At 39.7% G+C, this 25,152-nt stretch overlaps 1 pseudogene; it reads right to left on the reverse strand.

Annotated features, from left to right (window-relative positions):
- Positions 1-24,053: 24,053 nt before the first annotated feature.
- On the reverse strand, positions 24,054-24,911 carry LOC113261356 (40S ribosomal protein SA-like; annotated as a pseudogene).
- Positions 24,912-25,152: the final 241 nt, after the last annotated feature.

Below are 25,152 nucleotides of genomic sequence, written 5' to 3' on the forward strand. Positions count from 1 at the left end.
CCGTGAATTCCCCAGCATCTCTATTGGTAAAACAAACAGCTGTCATTCCTTCTGTCTCCCTCCGTGTGTTGTCACCTCCTCAGTCAGCATTTTTTCAGCTTGAAAGAGTGTCCTTAGGGATGTAACACCTAACCCTCCCTCCAAGGTCAATCGCAGTTCAGTTGACAGGGACAGAGCTATTACAGCTATGTTACACAATTTGTTTTTTCACTCAGATCCATTTGACACCATTAATATGGGCATTGCTGTTTTGCTAGAAAAAGGAGGCTATGTTCAGGGAGAAGAACATGAAAAATGACCTGGGGAGAAATAGGATCTTTCTAACAAAGAGATATATCAATGTAAGAACTTATTAAAAACAGACCATTTATAATGCACAAATCGTAGTCATTGCAATGGCCATCATTGTTATTCTGAACTGCTTCTCCACACTTTCAAAGGAGACCAGTGTCCTCAGACAGTCTCTTTTGTCAATGATGGATTTTTCTTTTTATGTCGCCGTACTATAGGATTTGTTCCTCTGCTTAGTTCAAAGGGCTGCACTTCTGTTCATCCCTGTTTTCACCAATTTTCCTTCCATTTTGTCTCTTCTAAGCTGGTTATAGGAGTTAAGAATTTTTTCCCTTTCTGAAAATAAACTGAACAAAAATTACCTTTCAGCTTTAGGGAATTTAAAACTTGCATTAAAATTTTAATAAAAATATGATCCCTATAGAATCTCTGTAACAATCAATTTTGTTTCATGTCAGAGTGTTTTTGACACCTTGTGTTTTAATGGCTGCGGGTACTATGCATTTGTCTGACACTCAGGAAAATGACACCTGTCTACCTCAGTGGACTTTTTATATAACTGCATAAAGAGTTTTTGCAAATATTTGGCTTCTCCTTTCCAGGGTAGAAATCGCCACTGAGGCATCATTTGAACTAGTTCAACCAACAGGCTGGTAATCATGAACAAACAGCAATAGATAGACTACACTGGTGACTAGAAGTCAGGGGTGGTATTGTTTAATTTGAAGGAAACATCTGTGCTAGTGTTAGTGTGACAAGTCCAACAAGCAATAGTAAGTGGAAGGAAGACAATAGAAGATAAAAAAGAACTGTGGATAATGTCAACCTTTTATTATATAACTGTAAACCAAGGGAGTAGTACAACTAGTGGCAATACTTTCCAGTGAAGAATACATGATGCCTAGAGCTCAAGTCATGCAAGGTATTAAATGCTATTTATTTTGTGGATTTGGGGCTGTGATGGACTATTTATCTTCAGTCCTATTTGAAGCCCTAACCCTCAGTGTGATGGTATTTAGAGAGGGTGCCTTGGGAGGTAATAGGGGTTAGTTGAGGTCAATAACGTGGGGCCCTCATGATGGGAGGAATGCCCTGGTAAGAAGAGACACCAAAGGATAGCTGTCTCTTTCTTTCTCTCTCTCTAAGCACATAAAGAAGAGGTCATGTGAGCACATTATGAAATGGCAACTGCCTGAAAGGTAAGAAGAGAGGCTGCTGGAAGAACCTACTTCATCAGCACCTTGATTGTGGATTTTCCAGCCTCCAGAGCTGTGAGAGCTGTGTTGCTTAAACCACCCAGTCTATGGTATTGGGTTATGGCAACTTGAATGGACTAAGATGGGCTGTGAGAATGTGTGTGTGTGTGTGTGTGTGTGTGAACTTGGCATAGCAGGAAGAGAATCTAGTGCAACGTTTTTATGTTAAAACTCATGTTACTGAGGTTGACTTATCTCAGTCTCCCGCCATGTCATGAGTTACAACTTGAAAAGGAGCATATTGTAAATTCTGCTCTCCCCTCAATCAATGCCTGTTATTTACGTTGTCTTGGATCTTCTTGTTATCGAGACATGGTTTTTATTTTTGTTTTTAAAGTAATGGGGGCTCAGAAGATGAAGAACAACTCACCATTTTCCTATACGGACAACTCTGATAAAGTTTCGGAATAACTGAAATGATGTTCAGTAAGAATTAAGGGAAATCTCTCCTCCTCGGGGAAGTTCGGAAATTAGACGGTGGGTGATTGTTGTTGCAAGGGGTGAGAGTTGGGAGGAGAGGAGTAATTTGGTTCCAGGAGCTGATATTTCTGAAGTAGGTAGACCCAGGTCCTCTCCAGGCATGCTTTATCTCTAGCTCCTCTGCATTTGCCTGGCTCCAAGACTCAGTCCTCTCCTTCAATTTCCTTTCCCTGTCTAGCAGCTGTCATGAGCCACTGTTTTAATATTTAGCCCGCTGGGGAAGAGAGTGGCTAACGAAATCAGAGGTAATCTACCACTGGATATCTTAGAGGAGATGGTTGTTTTGTTTTAATGGTAACTTTAAGTTACTCTCATTGCCCCACCCCCTGTTACACATAAATAAGTGTTAAAAGTATTCAACGGCAGATGTTTATTGAATCACTCCTATGTACTACACATTGTGTTAAGCCTCAAAGTACAAAGATGAATAAGGTCTGGTCTCTGAACTTGAAATATTTTCATCCCAAGGTGTAAGAGAGTGGGTGAAATAAGGCACTAAGTAAAGAAATAATAATAGTAATAATATTGAAAAGAAGAAGAAAGAGGAGGAGGAGGAGAAGTGGTAGTAGTAATAGTAGTGATGTTTTCCAGTTGAAGAAGGAGACCTTCATTCAGGAATGTTCAGAGGGAGGATTTAATAGGATTTTACAGAGAAAGTAAGAGTTGAACTTGGAGCTTGAATAATAAAAGTCTACCAAATAGGATTGGGCAATAAGAGCCTTCCAAGGCGGGTAGGTATGAAAAGATTTGCAGTGTTCAGAAGGTTGACAGTCTGGCTGTAAGGACAATTAAGTGGGTTTGTGGGACAAAAGGGGCAGGAGATGAGCCTGGAAAGTTGGGTAGTATCTGAATTTAAAAAGGCCTTAAGAAAGGGTTGGGAGGTTCTCCTACCCAATCTTGGCAAAAGGAAACCAACAAGAGTTTTAAGTAAGAAGGTATTATGAGAGCTTGTTTTCTAGAAAACCCACCTAGGCTTCATGTGAAGGGTGGATTGGCAGGGCTTAGGGAGATAAGATTGGAGCTTGTGGTAATGCTTGGAGTGATGAAGATGCCACAGTTAAGCCAATGGGAATTGAGAAAAGAAGCCAGAGAGTTGCCAGAGATAGAATTGACAGGGCTTGGTGGATTGAGAAAGGAAGAACAGTGGGTTGGGTTTGCCAATCTGCAAGAGTTTAGACCTAGAGATGTTAGAACTGGTCAAAAAATAAATAAAAATAAAAAATTAGGAAATACATGCCTTCCATTGGGCATGATGAAAACAAACTGATAAAATCATTTGTAACTGAAGACACTTAGATTTATATGATATAAATATATATGAATATACACAAATATTTATATGACATAAAATATATATATAAATCTATGTCACATGTCATAAAAAATCATTTATACAAACAAAATTCTTAGTGCTGTTGTGGAGAAGGCTGACTAACTTCCTTCTGTATCCAAATATTTTTAATGGGTTTACCCTATGTTCAAGAACAACATAGCAGAGTAATCTGTGCCATATTGAAAATCATAAAGCAAGTTAATGACAAAGTTAAATCTCATATAAATTTAGCTTTTTAAAGAAACTGTTTATTCAAAAATACGTTTGAATTGGCCAGTAGCCAAGGTATCATTTCAATAAATAGTAACCAAAGATTATACTTTGGAGGGTCCCCTCTCCATCCCTTTCCTATCACAAACCTATTGTAAGTGAACTTACATACTTTTTAAAGAAAGAACTGTAAGTTGGTAAACATGCTTTCCAAGGAATCATGGGAATGAAACATACTTTCCAAGTTCCACTTAAATAAACAAAACATCTCTCTTTTAATTTTGAGAACTCATTACTCATGAGTTCCTGAGGTTTTCATAAATTTCTGAGCTTGCAGATTCTCTTTGAGACACAAAAGAAAAGCTTTATGACATCTTTTTCTTCGGTCTTAATTAAAACAACATAAAATTTTATTTTGTAAGTGTTTTAAGACACTTCCTTCTGGAATAGCATTTAGTTCCTTGCCAAGTGTTCTTTCATAAGTCTTTATAAAAGCAAAACATGAAAAATAAAATAGTTCAACATTTGTCTGGCAATATTATAAAAAGTCATGCATTTTTAATAAATACCCAGCTAGCTACCCTTACATTTCACCCCCTTTTTTTCTTATTTCCTTTTTTAAAATTCATTTATTTTTCATGCATTAAATATTTATCATTTACTATGGGCCAGACACTGCTACATGTTATCTTCCTGTGTTTCTGCTGTTTGCCCTCCTTTCTTGCATTTTCCTTACTTCTAGTCTCCTATCCATTTTGTCAGACAAAGTACTAGGGCTGGGGATAAAAATGGTGAATGAAGTATGATTTTTGTTTTTGAGGAGTTCATGGACAATACACTTACATGCAAGTATATCCAGGTTATTCACACTTGTGACTTCTTTGTCGTCATGTAAAATGTATTGATTTTTGAGACCAAAACTAATTACTACATGCAATCACTAAAAGAGATCTTAGGTATTAGGGTATGTGAAATCATGTCTCATTTAAATTGGCAAAAATCACATTCTCCATTTGCCTAGTACTTCTCAAATAAAGAAAATTAATTTTCTTAATTATAAGTGAATTTTGAAATAAAACTTTTAAGTTGGAAGTTTTCTTTGAATGTGTATTTTTGTAATGAAAATAATGCCAAAAATTTAGTCTTAAATTTAATCTCTTAAAATACTTGAAAAAACGTTTATCAAAGCTATTTGTATTTAGTAGGGCATAGTGAAATAATACTTGTATTTGTGATCTGCATGTATTTTTTTTTCATTCATTCATTTGATTTTGATCCTCTGTGTTTTGCTCTAGACACCTTTTAGGCATTGGGACTCCTTGACATTAAGATGCTTATAGTTCAGAAAGCAAGACTTGAAAAAGTCAATGTTATGTAGAGATGTATAGCAGTCACTGTGGAACTTGTATTACTAGTGTTTAAATATAAAAATACTAGTTGGAAAGATATACTTTTCACTTCAAAGCAAAAACCAAGGTGTTTATCCTTCTGCAAAATATTTTATAGTATTCTTTGTATTACAAAAAAGTAATTCTGAAAAAGTATTATTTTAAATGTTATTTTTATTTGTTTTTAATTATTAAATTCCCACTTTAAATATATTTATTATAGACTGGTTATATAACTTTGGCAACTTTGGACCAGACGAATATGGCATGACCAAAACGCTAATTCTTCTGTCTTTGGTGATCACAGTACCAAGAAACTATTTTATGTTTAGTCAAACTGATCAATTTTAAATCAGATTAAATAGATAAAATGTTGGGATTTTTTTCTGAAGCTTGTCAGTCGCCATATGTATAATGCTATGCTGAGAAATACAAAATCTATAGGAAATGGAATATTTTCTAAGAAAATATGTTACCCAACTGAATTTATAAGAGCTGATAACTCTTATTAGAAATATTTCTTGATAGAAATGTTGATAAGGTAGTCAGAAATTTATCCATATAAAAAGGACCTGGCCAGAGGAATTTAAGAGCAATTTCTATTTAAAATAAGGGAAGAGTTATTTTATATGAAAAGATGGAGGGCTTGCCAATACTGCAAGACTTGTATATCAATAATAGGAAAACTGAATCAGGATACTACAAAAAGAGGAAATTACAAATCTGTTTTCTTTCTAAACATAAGCACAAATAGCCTTAATAATATACTAAAAAGTCAAGTCCATCAAATATACTTAAATTTGAAATATCATGAACATTGCCATTAAAATCAGAAATTATCATTGTTAATATTGTTCAGGTGATCCAAGCGAATAAATAGAACAAGAAATAATCAATAGGGGCACCTGGGTGGCGCAGTCGTTAAGCGTCTGCCTTCGGCTCAGGGCGTGATCCTGGCGTTCCGGGATCGAGCCCCACATCAGGCTCCTCCGCTGGGAGGCTGCTTCTTCCTCTCCCACTCCCCCTGCTTGTGTTCCCTCTCTCGCTGGCTGTTTCTATCTCTGTCAAATAAATAAATAAAATATTTAAAAAATAATAATAATAATCAATAAATAGATTGGAGACACCCACAAAAAAGCATGAGGAAAAAAATGAGTAATTTCAGACATCAAGTTTTTTTTTTTTTTTTTTTTTTTTTTTTTTTTTAAGAGAGAGAGAGCATGCCTGCATGAGCTGGGGAGTGGGGGACAGGAGCAGAGGGAGAGGGTGAGAAAGAGTCTTAAGCAGGCTCCACACCCAGTGAGACCTAAGATCATGACCTGAGCTGAAATCCAGAGTTGGATGCTTAACCAACTAAGCCACTCAGGAACCCTGACATTAAGATTTCCTATTAAAATTTTTAACCAAAATTATTAGGGCTTTTAAAAGAATTATGGAAGATGGCTTGTCATTCAGTCAATATACAAAAATCAATATACTTCAAAGATGTCATCATTCAGAAATGGAATTTTCATCAATGTAACTGATGAAAGGATGTCCTTTAAAATAGCCAAAAAGTGAAGCCCCTGGGTGGCTAGTTGGTTGGGTGTCTGACTTTTAGTTTTGGCTCAGGTGGTGATCTAAGGGTTGTGAGATTGAACCCTGTGGCTTGCTCCACACTCAGTGGGAAATATGCTTGGGATCTCCTCTCACTCTGCCCTTCCTCCTGCTTCCGCATATGCGTGCTCTCTCTCTCTCTCTCTCTCCATCTCTTAAATAAATAAATAAATAAATAAATAAATAAATAAATATCTTTAAAAATAAAGTAAAATAGCCCCAAAGCTTAGAACATCCAGGAATAACTCTAACCAAAATGTGCAAGATCTGCATATTAGTTTCCTATTATTGTCACATCAAATTATCAGAGAATAAGCATTTTAAGGAAACACAAATTTACTGTCTTATAATTTGGAATTCAGAAGTTCAAAATGGGTTCATACAGCTGCATTCTTTTTGGAGGCTCGAGAGGACAATATATTTCATTGGCCTCTTCTAGCTTTTAGAGGTTTATGACTAGTTTCTCTATCTTCAAAGCCAGCAATGCATGACTTGGATCTCTGCTTCTTCTTAGACTCTTCTGCCTCCCTCTTTCATCTTTTAAGGACTGTGATTACATTGGGCTCACCTGGATAATCCAGGATAATCTCCCCATTTCAAGGTCCTTAACTTAATCACATGTATAAAGTCCCTTTTGCCATGAAATGTAACACATTCAAGGATTTGGGGCATTAGGATGTGGAAATCTTTAGGGGTTCATTATTCAGCCTATTGTAATCTATCTGAAGAAATAAGAGTGTTATAATGTGGTCATTAAAATTGTTAATTCTTTTTTTTGTAAAGATTTTATTTATTTATTTGACAGAAATAGAGACAGCCAGTGAGAGAGGGAACACAAGCAGGGGGAGTGGGAGAGGAAGAAGCAGGCTTCCAGCAAAGGAGCCTGATGTGGGGCTCAATCCCATAACGCCGGGATCACGCCCTGAGCCGAAGGCAGACGCTTAATGACTGAGCCACCCAGGCGCCCCTAAAATTTTTAATTCTTAAATCAGACTACTTGAGTGGGAATCCTAATTCTATCACTTAAATTTGCTTTTTTAATGATTTGATAAAATGATCTCTTATGATTAATGTAATTTTGCTAAGCTTCTTTTTCTTATCTGTAAAGTAATAATATTTGTTCTTTATTCCACAGAGAATGATTTCAGGAAATAATAAGATAGTCCATTTAAAGAGTTTGGCACAATTTGATAGTTTAAGAAAATGTGTCCATACTTACAGACAGTAAGGAATTCTTGGTAAATACAATTATGCTTATAAATATAAAATTTCAATAGAAGAATTGGAAGAAAAAATTGAGGAAACATCATAGTATAAAATAAGATGATAAAAGGAAAATAAGAGTTAAAATTCAGAGACATACAAAATAATTCCAGAAATTTCAACATATGATAATAGGACTTCCAGAAAGAGAAAACAGAGAAAGTTATAAATGGAATAAAACATGTAGTTTCTCACAACTAAAGACTGACGTGACCCTTCAAATGAAAGAGAATTATAGGGTGCTACATTAAATGGGTATATGACTTCTCAAGGGAAATATTGGGTTCTGGAAAGCAGTGGAGTATAATGTTAAAAAAATGCACAAAAATGAATTTCAACCTCGACTTCTATACCTAGTCAAACTATCAATCAAGATGAAGAGAAAACCATTTTGAGACATACAGGCACAAAAAGAGTTTGCCTTTCATGTATTTTTCTTTAATGAAACAAAATGAGGGAATGAAATAAGAATGTGACATTTGGGAATAAAAAGAATCACCTAAAAAGAGAAATGCAGGCAGTCTCAGAATGACAGCTGTGGATCAGACATAGAGTGTAATCAGTCTAAGTTGGAGCAGAAGGAGAGAGGTCTTGTTGATTCACGATCTCTAGTGTGTCGCCTTAATGTGCACGGTTCAAAATGGCTCACGACCATATCTGCATTTCATCCAGCAGAAAGGAAAAGGGAAAGAGGAGGAACTCTCCTTAAGTACATGACAAATGCAGCTCACATTATTTCTGCTCACTATTGGCCAGAATTTAGTCATACCTAGCTGAACCTAATCACACCTGCAGGAAGGGAATCTTGGGCTCTCAACCCTGCGTTTTAAACTATTTCATTATTATTATTATTATTTTTTAAGATTTTACTTATTTATTTGACAGAGAGAGACAGCCAGCGAGAGAGGGAACACCAGCAGGGGGAGTGGGAGAGGAAGAAGCAGGCTCCCAGCAGAGGAGCCTGATGCGGGGCTCGATCCCAGATCGCCGGGATCACGCCCTGAGCCAAAGGCAGACGCTTAACGACTGCGCCACGCAGGCGCCCCTAAAGTATTTCATTATTCTATCTGCTCTTGAGTACTATTTATTAAATGCTTACCATGTGACAGACACTGTGATAAGTTCTTAAATTCACTCATTTTTTTCTTCAAAAACCGTCTTAGAGATATTGTCCTCTTTTTACAAATAAAGAAATGGACTCAGGAAGCTGAAGTTATTTTCCCAAGGTCACACAGCTAGGAAGCAGAAGAGTCAGGACTAGAACTCACATCTTTCTGACTCTAGTGTTAATAATCTTCACTGCTAAACTATACTGCCTTCATCCTAATTGCCAACTAATATAAAGAATTATGGTTCTTGACCAGCAGAGCTGTCCTCTTGGTGTCACAGCTGAGGAGGGGCTGCACTCCTGCCCTGTATTATATTATTGGGAGCTGTGATCTCCTGAATGAATAGAAAGAGGCACTGATATTAAAGTTCCTTTGGGTAAAGAGCTTCTTTGTACAATGGAGGTGATGGGGAGTGACTCTCAGCTATCTGGGCTATAATTACAGTTTCAAATGTGTAAATTAGGGGTAATGGAAGTCTTTTCAGCTCTTATCTCCACAATATGGAAGTGCTTTAGACATGACTTGCGTGCTGATCATTTCTCAAATCCATTCATTTGCTTTGTATTTAGAGATAACTTATTTCCCAAACTGGGTAATTCCTTCATTGATATTCTTTCTTTAAATTCTCTTACAACTTTGAGTCTTTTTCTGTTTTCAAGAGTCTTTTAACTGGAAGGCAGGAGAAGGTGAATCAGGCCCAGCTCTCTTGCTGCCTCCAAACTTGGAAATTACCCAAGGCCAGTCATTGTGCTACGAAGGGAGCAGCTATTAAGAGAACGGTAGCTGAGCCATGGCTATTTTATATTCCCAGCAGGTCTGAGCAGACATAATTTGACATCAGGACGGGGAAATTACAAAGAAAGAAGGAAAGACTTACAAAATGACAACACTGTGTAGTGTGTACTTTCTTAGAGAATTAATGCTTACCTTATGAAGAGGTCTCTATATGATTGTGATTGTGTATATATTTGTGTGTGTAGATAAGCAAATATTTCAATGGCTGGGAAAATAAAAAGATGTGATCGAAAGTCACCTGGTGGAGAAATTTTGAAGGGCACGAGACTTAAAGGTCCTCCTTCCTGGAGGACTTTGGAGTATCAATGTATGTTATACCTCATTCTTCAGGCCTATTCTTCAAATGCAGAATGCCAAAAACCACCACTGATCACGTGGCTGAAGCCCTCCAAGACTTTATTCCAGGCCAAATTAATCTGATTTGGGGAAGTGAACTGCGTGGAAAAAAGATGAATCTGGTTTGAAAACAGTACCTGTGGGCATACAGTGGGATTTGCCATGAGATGGGTCTCCAGCCACATCAGTGTCAGGAGTGGAATGGAAGGGAGGCGGAAGCATGCAGACCTCAGAAGAGCAGAGAAGGGTTATGAGTGGGAAGTGGTGAAACAAGGAGTCCCAGGAAGGCTTATCTCTCCAGATGTTTATCCTTTGGACTATCAGAAAAGCCATGTTAACTATACAGTTTCAGTTTTCTCCCATGCATAATTCTCCTTAATTTCTTCAGCCTTTGAGTGAAGTTGACTTCTGTATAGCTGGGTGTGGTAGGGTTGTTAAGGATAAAGTGAGAGTAAAGGGACATGTGACTTGCCCCATATAAGCTCTCCCGAGATATAACAAAGGAACAACCTCAATCCTGTGGGCCTGGGAGGTGCCAGGCAGGTCCACTCTGGTGTTCTAAGTGTCAGAGACAGCCCCTGATGGTGATAGAGACTGCGGAGCAAGCAGTACAGGAAGGACCCACAGAAAACCCACCTCTTCTGTCCTCATGTAACAGAAGGAAGCGATGCTTGCACAGGGGGGAGGGAGAAGGGGAGTAACTTTGATATAAAGTGCTTGTTTACTTGTCTGTTTTTTTGCATTGTCATGATTTATGACCAGTCTCCTCGTAAGATTAAAAAATAATAGATCATTGTGGAGATCATTTCACAATATATACAAATATCAGATCATTCTGTTTTACACCTGAAACTAGTATAATGTATGTGTATACAATAAAGAAGATTAAAGATAATAAACGGTTTCTTCTGAGCATAACTACCATAAAAACTTGCCTAGGTAAAATAGTACTTTTCTCTATATATGTTCTGTACAAAGAAATACATTTTAAAGAGATTTCCTATGAGGACATATGTAACCAGAATGAATGTTTATATGTCCTTTCACAGGTACAATTCTGGTTAAAACCAATATGCTTAGATTAGCCCTTACACCACAATTCGAAGGTAATGATATGTACCTAGCTTCCCGTGCCTGCTGAAAAACAGGCTTGGGGAGATTTTGTCAATAATTTAATAGTCTTCAATAATGTAGGCTGTGGAACATCTGGAATCTTTTCCTCCTCTTTTGGATTGCATAATTTTAGATTCGTTTTGCTATCGTTCCTGTTGCTTTGCTTTGTTTGTTTGTTTGTTTTGTTTTTCTTTATCCAAAACCACCCAATAAGGGGCAACTTAAAATCTGAAATGTGCTTATGCTCCTGACTGCTTTGTCTCACCCTCCTGACTTCCCTGGCGCTGGCTTATAGAAAGAAGTTTATTCTCATCATCGAGACACACTGGTCCTAGTGAGAACTCATTCTCAAGGCTAACCTCTTATCGATGCCCCACTGTCAGAAGAGTTTCTTGGCTCCATTGAAAGCGATCTTGTGTTTTTTTCCAGCCAAAGCTGCTGCACAGAAATGCGATAATGAAGGTCTTAGAGTCATTTTATGGTCTACTTTCCCATGTTCTCTGAGTCAAGAAATCTCAGGGTCTTGATTAAGATGCTCTCTTTTGTACCCTTAGGATCTAAATTGTAGTTTTCAAGTACACATCAGATGATGTGACTAAAAATCTTGGAAATTCCTGCCACGTTGAAAAAGAACAGGTGTTGTTTTGACTAGGGAATCCATATGTAACATTTGCAAAGGGCTCGTCCTCGTCTATCACCACTGAGTCTCGTGTGGGAGACAGTGGGTAGCAGCGATCAACATCTTTCCCATGTGTGGCCTTCCAGGTAAACTGCTCTCTGGTAGATGTATTGAGAAGTGCCCCTGTTGGGAGCTGTGCCTTTCCACGGTCTTGTTCAATGTGTGGGAACTAGGGATCCACACTGATACCTAGAGAGTTTGAGAGTCACCTGCCCTCTTAATTTAAGCCTAAACCAGCAGAATTTTTACTTTTGCAGAGAACACAGAGATCTTTTCTAAAGCCATCTGCCAGTTTGGATCCTGTGCAGTTAAAAGTTCTGTGAGTTAGTGTGGTGTCATAGGCACTGATAAGGAAGGTATTTTGAGTGATTCCATTATAAAGTGACATACTTCCAGTTTGTTGTCAATGATTAACCAAATGCACAGGTATATTCATGGTGGCCTTTGGGTCTTCCAGGGGAAGTGATGCTAGTGGTTGCAAGAGATAATCCTAACATGTCCGTGGCATTGCATGATAAAAACTCATTTTTCACTCTCATAAAGTCCAATGGGGTGGGATGAGCTTTGTTAAATGCTGTAACTCAAGAATTCAGACTTCTTTTCTATTGTGGGACCAACATCTTCAAACACAGCCTCTAAAGTTACTGCATAGTGGGAAGAGGGGGGGACTAGAGCAGGGTTCGCAAACTTTTTCTGTAAAGGGCTGGATAGTTAATAGTTTGTGTTTTGTGAGCCCCATGGTTTTGTTGTAATTCAAATTTGCCGTGATAACAGAAAAGCAGCTATAGCTCTAGCTTTGTTCCAATAATACTTTATTTACAAAAACATATGGTGGGCTGGGCTTAGTCACCAGGCTGTCGTTTGCTGACTGCCGGATTAGTCTTGCGTGGGCTATATTTATGACTCAGATACAGAATAGCGTATATTTCTCTCACTCATACTGTTGGCCAAAGGTGAGTCACACGGTCTTAACCAAACTGTGAGAGAGTTGAAAATGTTTAGCTGGATGCCCAGAAGAGAAGAAAAGGATATTATGGGCCCCAGGAGTCTCTGTTACACTCTTCGACAGCTTCGTGTGAATTAGCTCTTCCAGGCAAACCAGAAGCTTCTAATGATTCAATTTTATGGCTAGGATGTTAGATTATTTAAAGTTATATATTTTCTACTGTAGTTTTTGTTTGAAAAGCCGCGACAATGACAAAGCTCCAGAAAAGAGTCATTCTACACTGAGAATTACATTGCTTTCATGATCTGGGTCTTGATGTTTCACAGAACTGGAGGAGAGCTGCCTTTAATTAAAAGAAAGTGGGTGAGTGCCGTGTCAGTCCCCTCCGGTTGAATGCGGGGCACAGGGACTTCTACACCAGAGCTTTTCTCAGAGACTCAACCTGAGGAGGTTGTCTCAGTCTTTTGAGATGCTGTAACATGGTGTCAGAGACTGGCTGGCTCACACAGCAGAAATTTGTTTTTCAGTGCTCTGGTGGCTGGGAAGTCTAAGATTGAGGCACTGGAAGATTTAGCGTCTGGTGAAGACCCACTTCTGGTTCATGGACAACTACCTTTTCACCGTGTCCTCACATGGGAGAAGGGGGTAGAGAGCTCTCTGGGGTCTCTTTTATAAGGGCACTAAATTCATTTTGTGAGGGCTCCACCTCATGACCTAATCACCTCCTACAGGCACCACCTTCTAACACCATCATATTAGGGGCTAGGATTTTAATGTATGAATTTTAGCGGGCGACACAGTCAGTCTGTAGCAGAGGGCTAGGAGAAGCCGGTGGTTCTAATCGGCCCTCTTTATAGTGGCTCTTTGCATAGGGTTGGAAGACCCCTGTTTATATTATTTTTATTTCATGTAATAGTTAAGTCCCCAAAGACAAAGAGTACATTTCTCTGGAAAACTTTTCTTTCTTTTAATCTTTCTTTTAGATACATCATTCTCCACTGAGTGGCTGGTTCTAAATGTGTTTTAAATTTAATAAGCTAATAATAATCACTTAAGATAGCAGAGATGTAGAGGATAGCCCACTAATTTCCAAACGCAATCTAAGTTTGCCTTGAGCGATTAATGGGATTTTTTTTTTTTTGCATTTTAGTAATATCCTATTTTCTTTTGTTTAATTGAGGACTAGATCTCCCAATTTCTGAAGACTAGATCTTCCCCCAAGGCCAAGTTGCCTATATGAGAAATGTTGTGTTCGTTACAAATAATGCAGAGAAAGAGTAAGATAATGGCCAATTTTTAATATGCAAAATGAGATTTTCAAGTTAATCTTGAGATCAAGGGAAAACCATTTTTATAAAATTTATCACTTGCTATAAAATACCTAATAACCAAATATGAAAGACCCCTGTGCATAGAATTCTGTCATATTTTAACATTTTCATCAATGATAGAAAAAATACAAGTCTTGTTGCTTGATGGTAGGAGGGCAAGGCTAGGGGACATGTTTTCAAAGCAAAACTTAAGGGGATTTGTGAAAGAGGAAGAGGTGAGAAAAATGGGAGTTGGTCGGGTATGTGCTCCAATTTCCCTTTTCTGGGTTTTTCTGTTTTGATTCTGGAGATTTCAATCTCTCAAGTTTTAATTTCCCAATTTACTCGTGGTTTCAGTATGGCGTAGTTGGATATAGAAGTGACTGAGAAGTGGGCCAGGGCAAGGAGGGCTAGAGAGTGGACCATCTGAGCTGAGGCCAAATGGGAGGTCCAGTTTATTTGTTTTAATTTTCTTAAACCTTTATCGAGGTCTGACTAAATATACAAAAAATTGTGCTTATTTAATGTATACAATTTGGTGAGTTTGGACATATGTGTACATCCCTGAAACCATTACCATAAGTAAGATAAACATAACCATTATCTCCAAAAGTTTCCTTGTGTCTCTTTGTGGTGTGTTTGTGTATGTGAAGAACACTTAACATGAGATCTGCCTTCTTAATACACTTGAAGCGTACAATACAGGTACCATGTTGTACAGCCGATCTCTGGAACCTACTCATCTTGCAACTGCATCTTTCTAGCCATTGACTAACAGCTCCTCATTTCCCCTAACCCTCTGGCAAACTCTACTGCATTCTATGCTTCTATGAGTTTGACTATCTTAGATATCTCATACAAGTGGAATCAGACAGTATTTGTCTTTCCGTGACCGGCTTATTTCACTTAGTATAATGTCTGGCAAGTCCGGTTTAGATCTCATAGGAGTCTAACCACTAGTGCCAACTGAGCTGAGGCTGAATTACCCCAGGATCAGTACCAGGGCCTGACCTAGAAGAAAAGAAACTACAACTTACACCTGACACAGAGTCATCTTTAAAGGACAGAAGGTCCAATAATCTCCAGTCAGTGAAGGGATATCCTGGTCCTTGACACAAAAGGGCCTGAGTATGATGTGATACAAAGACTCATTATGGCTCCAAGAACCACAACTAGCCCTAAAGCCAAGAGATCCCATCTTGCTTCACCCCCGAACTTGAGAGGCAAACTCAAGGAGAGAAGCAGGAGGGAAAGCCTCTGAGAAGCACTTTTATCCAAAAGAAACTGAGTGATACTAAAAGGTGCTAATTTAAACTACAGGATCAAACATGATATAAACAGATTGGACATGTAGGTTATTTTTTTCTTGTCAACCGGCTTGAGAGGAAGGCTGATTAATTACAGACAAATCAAGAAATTACATTTTCTCTGCACATCTGATTTGATTTGTGAGTTAAATATTTGCTATCCCGCTACACTGGCTAATGAATTAAAATTAAAAGAAAATCTAAAAAGAAAACCATGTAAAAATTTTATTGCATTTCAAATTCTTAGTTAGTTGGAAGACAGTTGTATTATCCAAACATGCATATATATATTTACATCCACTTATCCTGAAAGAATCAGTTATGATAAGTAAAAAGCACTTTTTCTTGGCATTTGGCAGAGATATGAATTGGATATTCTCTAAGCTTTATAATAATATACTTCATAGGCTGAATACACATATTATACATTTAATAGTTTAATGTACCTCAAAAATCTAAATATATCTTTAAAAATGTATCATTATAGGAAAATTGCTTTCCTTTTTATGAAACTGAGAGCATCACAGAAGAAGGCAAATCACTACGTATTTTTGTTAACAGTGACTGAAGTCACATGCCATTTTCCACACTTAAGCTTCCTGCCTATTCGACCTGTTATTACCTTGTGCCCAAGATGGAAGTTTATCAGAAAAAAAATTCAATAAATATTAAAGAAGGGACGTCTTCTCGAGCAAGGGGGAGGGGAGCAATTTTTGTTTCCACCTGTTTATAAGGGAGTATTTTATTCATTTCTTACTCTCCCTCTCCAGGGTGGCCGCAGCGTCATTTCACGATTTCTTGCCCCCACTCTGCCCCGCTGCCCGCATGCGTCTGTTTGACTGGGGTGAGCCTCTCTGGGCTTTGGGGAGCTCGTGGAGCAGCTAAGCCTCCCCATGAGGGTTGCCACTTCCGAGACGGAGCCTTGGCTGGCCGGTCGCTGCTGCGGCTGCTAAAAGCCAGGGGGGCTGCCGGGCGGCGGTGCAGAGGCTCAGGGCCGCTGAGCTCTCGGGCCCACAGCCCGGCGCTCCCTCCCTCGCCGCCGCGGCCTCCCACCGCAGCAGATTGTAATTCAATAGAATTCAAATCTTTAGCTGCCTGGAGCGGCCAGGCAGCGGGCCCAGAGGCCCTTTCAAATCAGGGTTTTTACAGTTATTTTAATCCACGGGAGGTGCCAGCATTTCTCTGCCTCACAAAGACAAGCGAGAATGTACAGAGGCTGGTAAGATACAAAGTCTTGAGGAGGACGCTGAGCCAGAGGCTCTGGGGAACAAATGAGAGTCAATCCACGCGTATTGTTCATTGTGCTGGTCCGCCGTCTATTTTGAATTCTCAGGGCAGAGTCAGTAGGAGTGATACGGTAAATAAGTGACGGGAGAAAGTATATGCACGCACGCACCATTTTGTGCAACAAGCCTGTAGCGGGCACGCGGCAGATCTGTGACTCTTCTTCAGCTGGGTGACTATTATTAAAGTCCCTTGCTCTTCCTGTTGATTCAGCTGGACGCTAAAGCGATGGTTTCGAAGCTTCAAGTCTGGCAGGGCACCCCTGCTCAGCTCAGCTCAGCGCTAGGTCTGCTCAGGGATGCCGAGGAGTGGTACGCGCCACATGGCTTTGGAAGAGCAGCGTTTCTTGGTGGTTACACCAGCCCAGACTCGGGGTCTAATGGCTGCCTGGGTGCAAACCCTGCTTTGCCATTTACTAGTGATGAAAACTGGGGCACATTTGTGACCTCTTTGTGCCCTCTGAGATGAGAAAGATGATAATCAGGATACTTGTGATGGGGAGGAAATGAGTAAACAGGTGAAAAGAGCAGAAAGCCGTGTCTGGCCCATGGGTGATATTCAGAGTGTGGTTTGCAGACCAAAAGCAGCAGCTAATTAGAAATGCAGATTCCCAGGCCCTGTTCCAGACTTACAGCATCCGAATCTGAATCTCAAAAAAAATTCCTTGACATCAAACATTTGAGAAGCATTGCTATCTAAACGTTGGTGTACGTATTTGAGGCTAGCTTTAGCAGGTTGAGTGGTCGAGGTGAGAAGGGCATCCCTGCTGATTTGCCTTTCCCTTCCAGGCTCTGAGCCCCAAGAGGCTTTGTCCTCTCTGACACTGGCCTCTGATGATCCTGGCTTTTTGGTGGTCAGTGAACAGTACCCCCGTGAGCCTGTGTCCTGTATTATCTGCCCCCTGCAGCCCGACCTTGCATGTTTACTTTGCCTCCAGATCCTGATGTTTCTGACTCCATCAGCTTATTGAACCCCAAGTCTCCATCAGCACCTTTGCTCGCAGCTTTATTGGATGTCTTAAATTACAGACTGCATCCTGATGCCTTTGCAGATCCACTGGAAGGGTCTATGCCTAATCGCCCTTCCTGAACAAAACAAAAAAAATATTAGGAACGTATTAAAGAAGTTGGAATTATTTAACACTTCCCTTCTAGGCCCACACTGTACAGAACCATTTGGTTTTTATAGTTGGCTCCAAGAGGCAATTTTCTAACAGATTTTTATAGCGGAGAAGAGAGCTCAGCCTTTAAAGAATGCAAAGGTCAACAAAGCAAAATTTGCTCTCTTTATGGTATGGGTGTGGCATTCGGACCTCTTCGCAGCCAATATTCTTCTGGCTTTAGGAAAAAGTTCATTGCCACACCTGCTTGCTTTATTTCACATCAAATGGTGTTTAGTAAAGAGATTTGGAAACAGAGACCTTCCACAGGCATTCATGCCAAGCTTATCACAATTCCATGACGCTTGGCCAATAGTGCAATGAGAATGGATGACGCCAGGATGCCAGGCCCCTTGATGTGTGGTGAATTGAAGGGCTATAATTGTATGTGAAATGGACGGAAGGAGTGCTTCAGGGGCACACTGGCACCTAACTTATAGTAGCAGAACAGCCCTGCAGAGAGGCAGGAATTCACAGCAATAAGCTTTGTATCCTGCTATGGATCAAATTGGAGAAGAGGAGAGGTTAGTTATTTGTAGACCGGGAGAGTAACGTGACTCACAAACCATTTCAGTTGTGGCCGCCAGAGCTTCTGGGGAGGACCACTTGGGCATCCACATCATTGATTGCCTCCTTTGTGTCTGGCATTAAGAAAGCAGCCAAGGGACAAAAAGGAGAAATATAATACTTCTTCCCTCTAAAAAGCTTACAGTCGCATGTGGGAAATACATGTATGTATATGAAATGGAAATAAACTTTAGCAAGGAGGAAGTTGAAGACTCCAGATGGGTATCAGAGGAGAAGCTACTTCTGTCCGGTCTAGAGGGTCCGGACAACCTCAAGAGAGTGTGGGTGGAGCTGTAACTTCGGAGGATCAAGTCGTATCGCAACACGTATGTTCCTGTAAACACAGAGAAACTCGTGACCCAGGTAAAGCCTAGATGGAAAAAGAAGACGGATTTTAAGGGCCCAACAAGTAAACCTTTTCTTTTTTCTTGCTCTCCCGAAACTCAAATGTATTGAGAGAAAAACATAGGAGTTAGACACTTGGGGAGATTATTAGGTTTTTTGGTGTGCTTTTTTTTCTTTTTTACTGATGGAAGCTCAATTGGAGGACGTGAGTGATGTGTGGCTGCACACATTTTAATACTTTACTGCTGACAGAGGCAGACTTAGCTGCCCAACCACAGGCCCCACTCCACAGAGACGGAGTCTTACATGGCAGAGAGCAGACAGGACGCACCGTGGCTGCAGGTAGGCGGCTACGAAAGAGAACCCAGAAGTACCCTACCACACTGGCTTAGCACTTTCTCCAGAGTTCGTGAGTCAAAAAATCCATTTCTCCTCCCTTGGAAATATATTCTCTTCCCTTTCCACCTGCCCAGTATCAACCCCCAGAGTTTATGCTATTTTTTTTTAAAAAATGTTTTATTTATTTATTTGAGAGAGAGAGAAAGAAAGAAAGAGCATGAGCACAGGGAGGGGCAGGGGGAGGGAGAAGCAGGCTCCCCACTGGGCAGGGAGCCCAACTCGGGACTCAACCCCAGGACCCTGAGATCATGACCTGAGCTAAAGGCAGATGCTTAACCTACTGAGCCACCCAGGCGCCCCGACTTTATTCTATTTTTAATGGACTCTGTAAGTTGATTTCAGTACAACTAACCAAATTAACAACCAATAACATTTATCTTTCTTTAAATTTGTACGTTTGTGTGATGCACTTTGAAGCTCTTTAGGCTCTGATGCAAGTGGGTTAGGAAAAAACTGATAAGCACTGATATAGAAATAATTCCCCAGGTGATTCCAATAAGCAGTAAAGCTTGGGATCGTTTGGTGCAGATGATTTCTAAAGATTTTGAAACCATTGGTTTCTATGATTCTTGGAGCTAAAATTCCCTGTGGATGCTTGCTGAGTGGGTTTTTTGGTTTTGTTTTTTCTTTTTTCTTTTTCTGGATTCTTATTTGATTAAGTTTAGTTTCTGGCCAGAGAGTCTACGTTTTGGAGAAGTATTTCCAACAAATGCAATGGCCACTAGAAGATCAGAAACAGATATGAGAAGAAAGTGTCCAATCCTCAGAGGAGAAGGTGTTGGGAAATTATCAGTTTAGAGGGTACTTATGTTAAGAGGGAATGGGGGTGGGACTGTCTCTCTGATAGGCTTTTACAAATAGTTCAGGAGGAAAGACTCTTCTTGTCATTAAAAACAAGGTAATGAAGGGATGTGTAACAAATTGTTGAACAATGGAGTTTTCAGTTTTATGGGATTTCTGTTGTGTGGGAACTCTGGCACCTTACATGTCTCTCTACGTCCCAGGTGTCTTACTAACTAAATGGATTAAATGAAACCATCTTTGCACATTTACAGTGCTAAATACAAAGAATATTTTTGAGAAATTTGACAAATATAAATGTTAACTGATTACCGCATTAAAATGTTGCAGACCCTAAAGCTAGTTTAGAGCAGATGATCTGCCCGCATAGGTTAAATACGTTCTAGAAATAAACAAATGTGCATTTCGGTGTCTGCTTTCTTCTTTGTAATTTGCTACCAGCCTGTACACTAGATCGCTCTTGTTTTGTCCCCTACACATTATTGTGTTCTCTCTTGGCTTCTAAGACGCGTCTCTTCCCTGGGTCTCTTCCTCTCCTCTATATTTCCTTGTTCTTGTTTTTGGAATCTCTGCTTTTGCCTGTCTTTGCATATAATTGTGCCCCAAGTATATTTATAAGGTTCTCTTTTTAATGCCTTATCTTTCCCTTTTATGCTCATTCCTTCAGAAATCGAATTACATAATAAAAGTTTCTTGAGTCCTATAGTATGTCAGATAATGTGCAAGGCACTAGGCATAAGGCGGTCAAAGGCAAAGGCTCCAGCCTCTAAGACTTTAGCCTCTCACAAATTTGATAATCACGTACACTCAGTTCCTCGCCTCTGCAGTTCCAGCCCCAAATCACACACTGAGCGCCTCTGCTTGGAAGTCCTGTAGGCACTGCGCACTCCTCTTCTGTGTTCCCTTTCTCTATTAAATAGCATTATCCCAAGCTTTCGTATTAGTAAGTTTATCATCCCCTCCCTACCTACTCAGCTGCCACTTTTTGTTTATTCTGCCTGTGATATGTGTCTCAGGCCCATTTCCTTCCCTCTCTTTCCACTGTCTCGGGAAAGGTCTCCATCGGCTCTCACCAGCACAAGGAGCGTAGCCTCTCAATTGTGTCCCTGCTCCCAGGTTATCACATGGCTCCCGAGTCGTCCTTCTACTCACACTTTCCTGCATCTCGTTCTCCTGCTTACTTTCAGTGCAGCCCATACTCATTTCCCACGTGCCCTAACTATTCTCCCCCCATTTTTACCCAGACGCTCATGCCCTAGCAGCACCAGACTAGATGAGTTCCCCCCACACTTCCATGTCTTGCATGCTTTGGTGCCTTGGTTGACTCCTGGGCCCGGGATTTCCTTCCTCTCCATCTTTGCTTGGTGAACTTGAACCTTCAAGGCTTAGATTCTTCTTCTGTGAAGATTCTTCATCTGTAAAGCTGTCTCCACATTCCCTGTTCTTTGTTCATATTTCTCTTATAACACTTTTCACATGGTGTTTTATATTCCTGAGAGCTTCCGTGTTTGGCACAGAGTAGATGATTTTTTTTTCTTTTTTGGGTGGCTGCTTAATAAGTAAAATGAAATTTTTTACACTTTTATATCTAAAGTTCTGACTCTATGTGACCCATAACAACTTATTTTAGCAAAAGACTGGACTGTTGAACAGTTGATATATTTAATTGATGTAAATGCAATTGTGAAATGCAAGTTTTGACTTGCTGAGCTTACATTTAACTTGAAATGACACCTTACTACAAAGAGAGAATTCATTTTTCATATCTTTAGGCTCTTCTTTCTTAAAATACATTTTGTTAGAGGGGTTGCACCCGAAGAATCAATATAGTCCTGTTTGCCTCCCATAATTTCAGCGGATGGGTTGAAGACACTGAAAGTACTCTGAGATTTTGCGAAGGATGATTGCTTTAGATTCTAGGCCTACATGGTTCTCAGTATTGTACTTTGCACTTTAATGAAGAAAACACTGAGTAGGGTTATGATTTCCTTTTCTTCTCTCATTGGTTATTGGGAATAAAATGATAGGAAGGCATATAGTTAATTCCACTTATTCTGTTAATATATTCGTTCGTAAGCTAGTTATATAACCCATCATCACCATTTTTCATGGTAGGATTACTGAGGCCAGTTATTATGTGAAGCTTTGAGTTTTCTTTTAAGTTCTAGGTATTCGAGGGCAATGAGTGGGTGAGTTTATTACTGCTGCAGTCTGCTCTAGGAATACCTTCCTGGCAATCTGATTGTCTCCACAGGGTGGATTCTGCAGATACACTCAACTCATTTACAGCCCAGGATGACATGAGAGCTGGGGGACAACAAAGATTTAGTAATGCTATTGGTGTGTTAGGCTGCATGTGGGTGTTTTCCCAGCTTCTTCTTGGATTTAATATTATTTCCAAGGGATTTTCTTTTGCAGTATTTAATCTAAGAAAGAAGCATAGCAAAAGAAGACTTAGGATTCTCTTTTTCTAAACACTTAAATATAAAACCATTTAGTACAGTAGAAAGCAGCAATAAAAATTGGGGAAAGTGTTAAACTCACTCCAAACGTTTACTGTTTTTAGTGGATTGGATGGTATACAGAGGGATCTATCAAAAATAGTACTATTAAAACAAAACTGAGTTTTAAATCTCTTTTTCCCCAACCTCGTGCATGCTATGTTATGGCATTTCAGCTATTACTCACATCGAACTTAGATCTGTAGCTATCAGAGAAATAAACTGCCCTCTAACAACTTGCTAAATAAAAGGTTTTATTCTCTTTTAGTCTTTACTACCCAATCTCATTTGCTGGAGCTTACGTAATTCATGCTCATAGTAAGTGTCCCTGTTTCCCTGTTACCACTAGGCTGGGTTAGGTGCCGTGTATTGCATATTTCTATCGCTGTATTTTTCCATCCCATCTTTATTATGATCTGTTCATGTGTCAGTCTCCACCATTAGCCTAGGAACTCCTTGAGATCAGAGGCTCTTCTTTACTCATCTGTGCTGAGCACTGTGTCTTTAATGTAGTAGTGAATACCGTGGGAATATTTGTATAATTAATAGTGAAGCCAACTCTCAAGGACTGGAATTTTCATTGAAGTGCAGCACCATTGAAAGCTCTTATTTGAAAAACTGGATTAAACATAATATCACCTAAATTTTATAGACACATCTGAACCACCACATTAAACTACTGTGTTTAATTTAGTTCTAAAATAAAAGCAGTATCTCTTGTCCTCCAGTTATTTAAAGGGTATATTTTTAAAACATAAAATGGAAGTGAATTAAAAAGTGTATAGAAAGTCATAAGCATAAATTGCTTCCCAATATAATCTCTTGAGTTCATGTTTAATAAAGATAAGTTTCTCAATCAACAATTACTCCATGTATGAGGGTATTTGTACATAAATCACTTAGTTTGGCTTGGATCTAACATTGATAGGACATAATTGATCTTTAAAAGTTTTATGAAGAATCACAAGACTGTGAAATTAAAGGCTGTCGTATTGTCTAACTTTGCCTTTCCATCAAACAGACACCTGTTTTCTTGGTAGTAGAAACCTTATTTTATATGTATTATTGACCAGTCCATCAATTAACTGTCTCACCATAATTAACATCATGTTATCTTCTAGTTTTTATCAAGAAAGTCTACCAGAGTTTTCTAACCTGATAAACTACCAGCTGGTGTTTTTTTCTTTTTCTACCACCTCAAAAAATATTTAAAACAAGCATTAAAGACTGTATATTATGTTTTCTGGCTCATGATTTGGTAAACCATCTTGTCATTTAACAGTGATGTATTGCACAGTGATGTTCTGGGTGACAGGAGTTGAAAAATGTCAAGTAGGACAGTTTTATTTTACCTTCCTTAATCTATAAGAAGCTGCCCCTTGAAATCCTTCCTTCCTTCTTTTCTTCCTTCCCCTTTCTTCCCTCCTTCCACCTTTCTTTCTTTCTTCTTTCTTTCTTCCTTTCTTTCTTTTTCTTTCCTCTTTCTTTCTTTCTCTCTCTCTCTGTATTTTTAGAGAGATGTTTAGACGTTACTTTCTGTCAATCTTATTTCTATTTTTTGTTTAAGAGTCTATGGAAGAACAGCTTAGGGCCACTTGGTGGTTGTTCCCACCTATTCAACAGCCCGAGCAGTGGGAGCTGCAGACCAGCTTCAGTGCCGGCTGGGCACTCCCGTCTTCAGTGGGGAACTGCTGAATAGTCACAGAGGGCACCTGCACGCCTGCAGACCAGTCTGCACCCTCGGGTTGAGTAACAGTAAATCTGGGAGCTGCAGTAGTCCATTCATCCTGAAATTCCTCCTTGGTCGCAGCATTTTCAACAGCGGCCTACCCTTCCTTTTCAATCTCTTCAGGATTTCTGGAGAGGGAGAGATCAGTCATGACCTTCTGTGGGGGCTCACAGGAGAATGTGCCATGCATGTGCAGAACTTCCTGGGACAGCATCCACCACATCAGACCAACCAAGTGAGCTCCTTGTTGCTGTATGGGATGGCAACGTCCACATAGCACAGAGAAGGGTCTGTGTTACACAGCAACATAGGCAGGTTAACCTAAGATGCCTCCGTGAGAGGCTGGTGGTCAGCCCTGGGATCGGTAATCACCAGAAGCCTCAGCTCCTAGAAGGCTTCCAGGATCTGGTTAGTGAATGTCCCAGGTGTGGAGTGGCCAGAATAGGAGTGGCTCCGGTGACAGCCCCAAACTTCAGCACAGTCAGCTGGCCAGTACTCATGCAGCCTATGACACTCACATCAACTGGGCTTTCAATGGCATGAACTGCTGGCAGAAGCTTCTTCCAGGTTGTCTTCAGATTTATCATGTAGATGCCATCGCTTTTGCTTTTGTAGATGGAAGTCAAGTTTGGTGCCACCTAAGCAGGTTCCTGCTGCAAGGGATTTGAGGACCTCCTCCTCTTTCATGTGCGGGACATCAAGGACTCTGGACATTGTGAAAGTTTCCCTTTAAGCTAGGATGGAAACTCAGAGCAACACAACACGGACCCCTCTCCGGGTAGCTTAGAAAGGCTTTACTTTCTGATAATTCCTAAATACTGTCATTATTCTTGGAAAAGAGTATAGTTGCGGTAAACTGGATAGTATACGATAGCTAAACTTTGTAATTAAAATCTTTGGGAAGTATTGTGTATATGTATTTGTCTCATTCACCAAATTTCATGGTCCCTGAGGT

Source organism: Ursus arctos, unplaced genomic scaffold, assembly GCF_023065955.2.
Source record: "Ursus arctos isolate Adak ecotype North America unplaced genomic scaffold, UrsArc2.0 scaffold_29, whole genome shotgun sequence".
Classification (NCBI taxonomy): Eukaryota; Metazoa; Chordata; class Mammalia; order Carnivora; family Ursidae; genus Ursus; species Ursus arctos.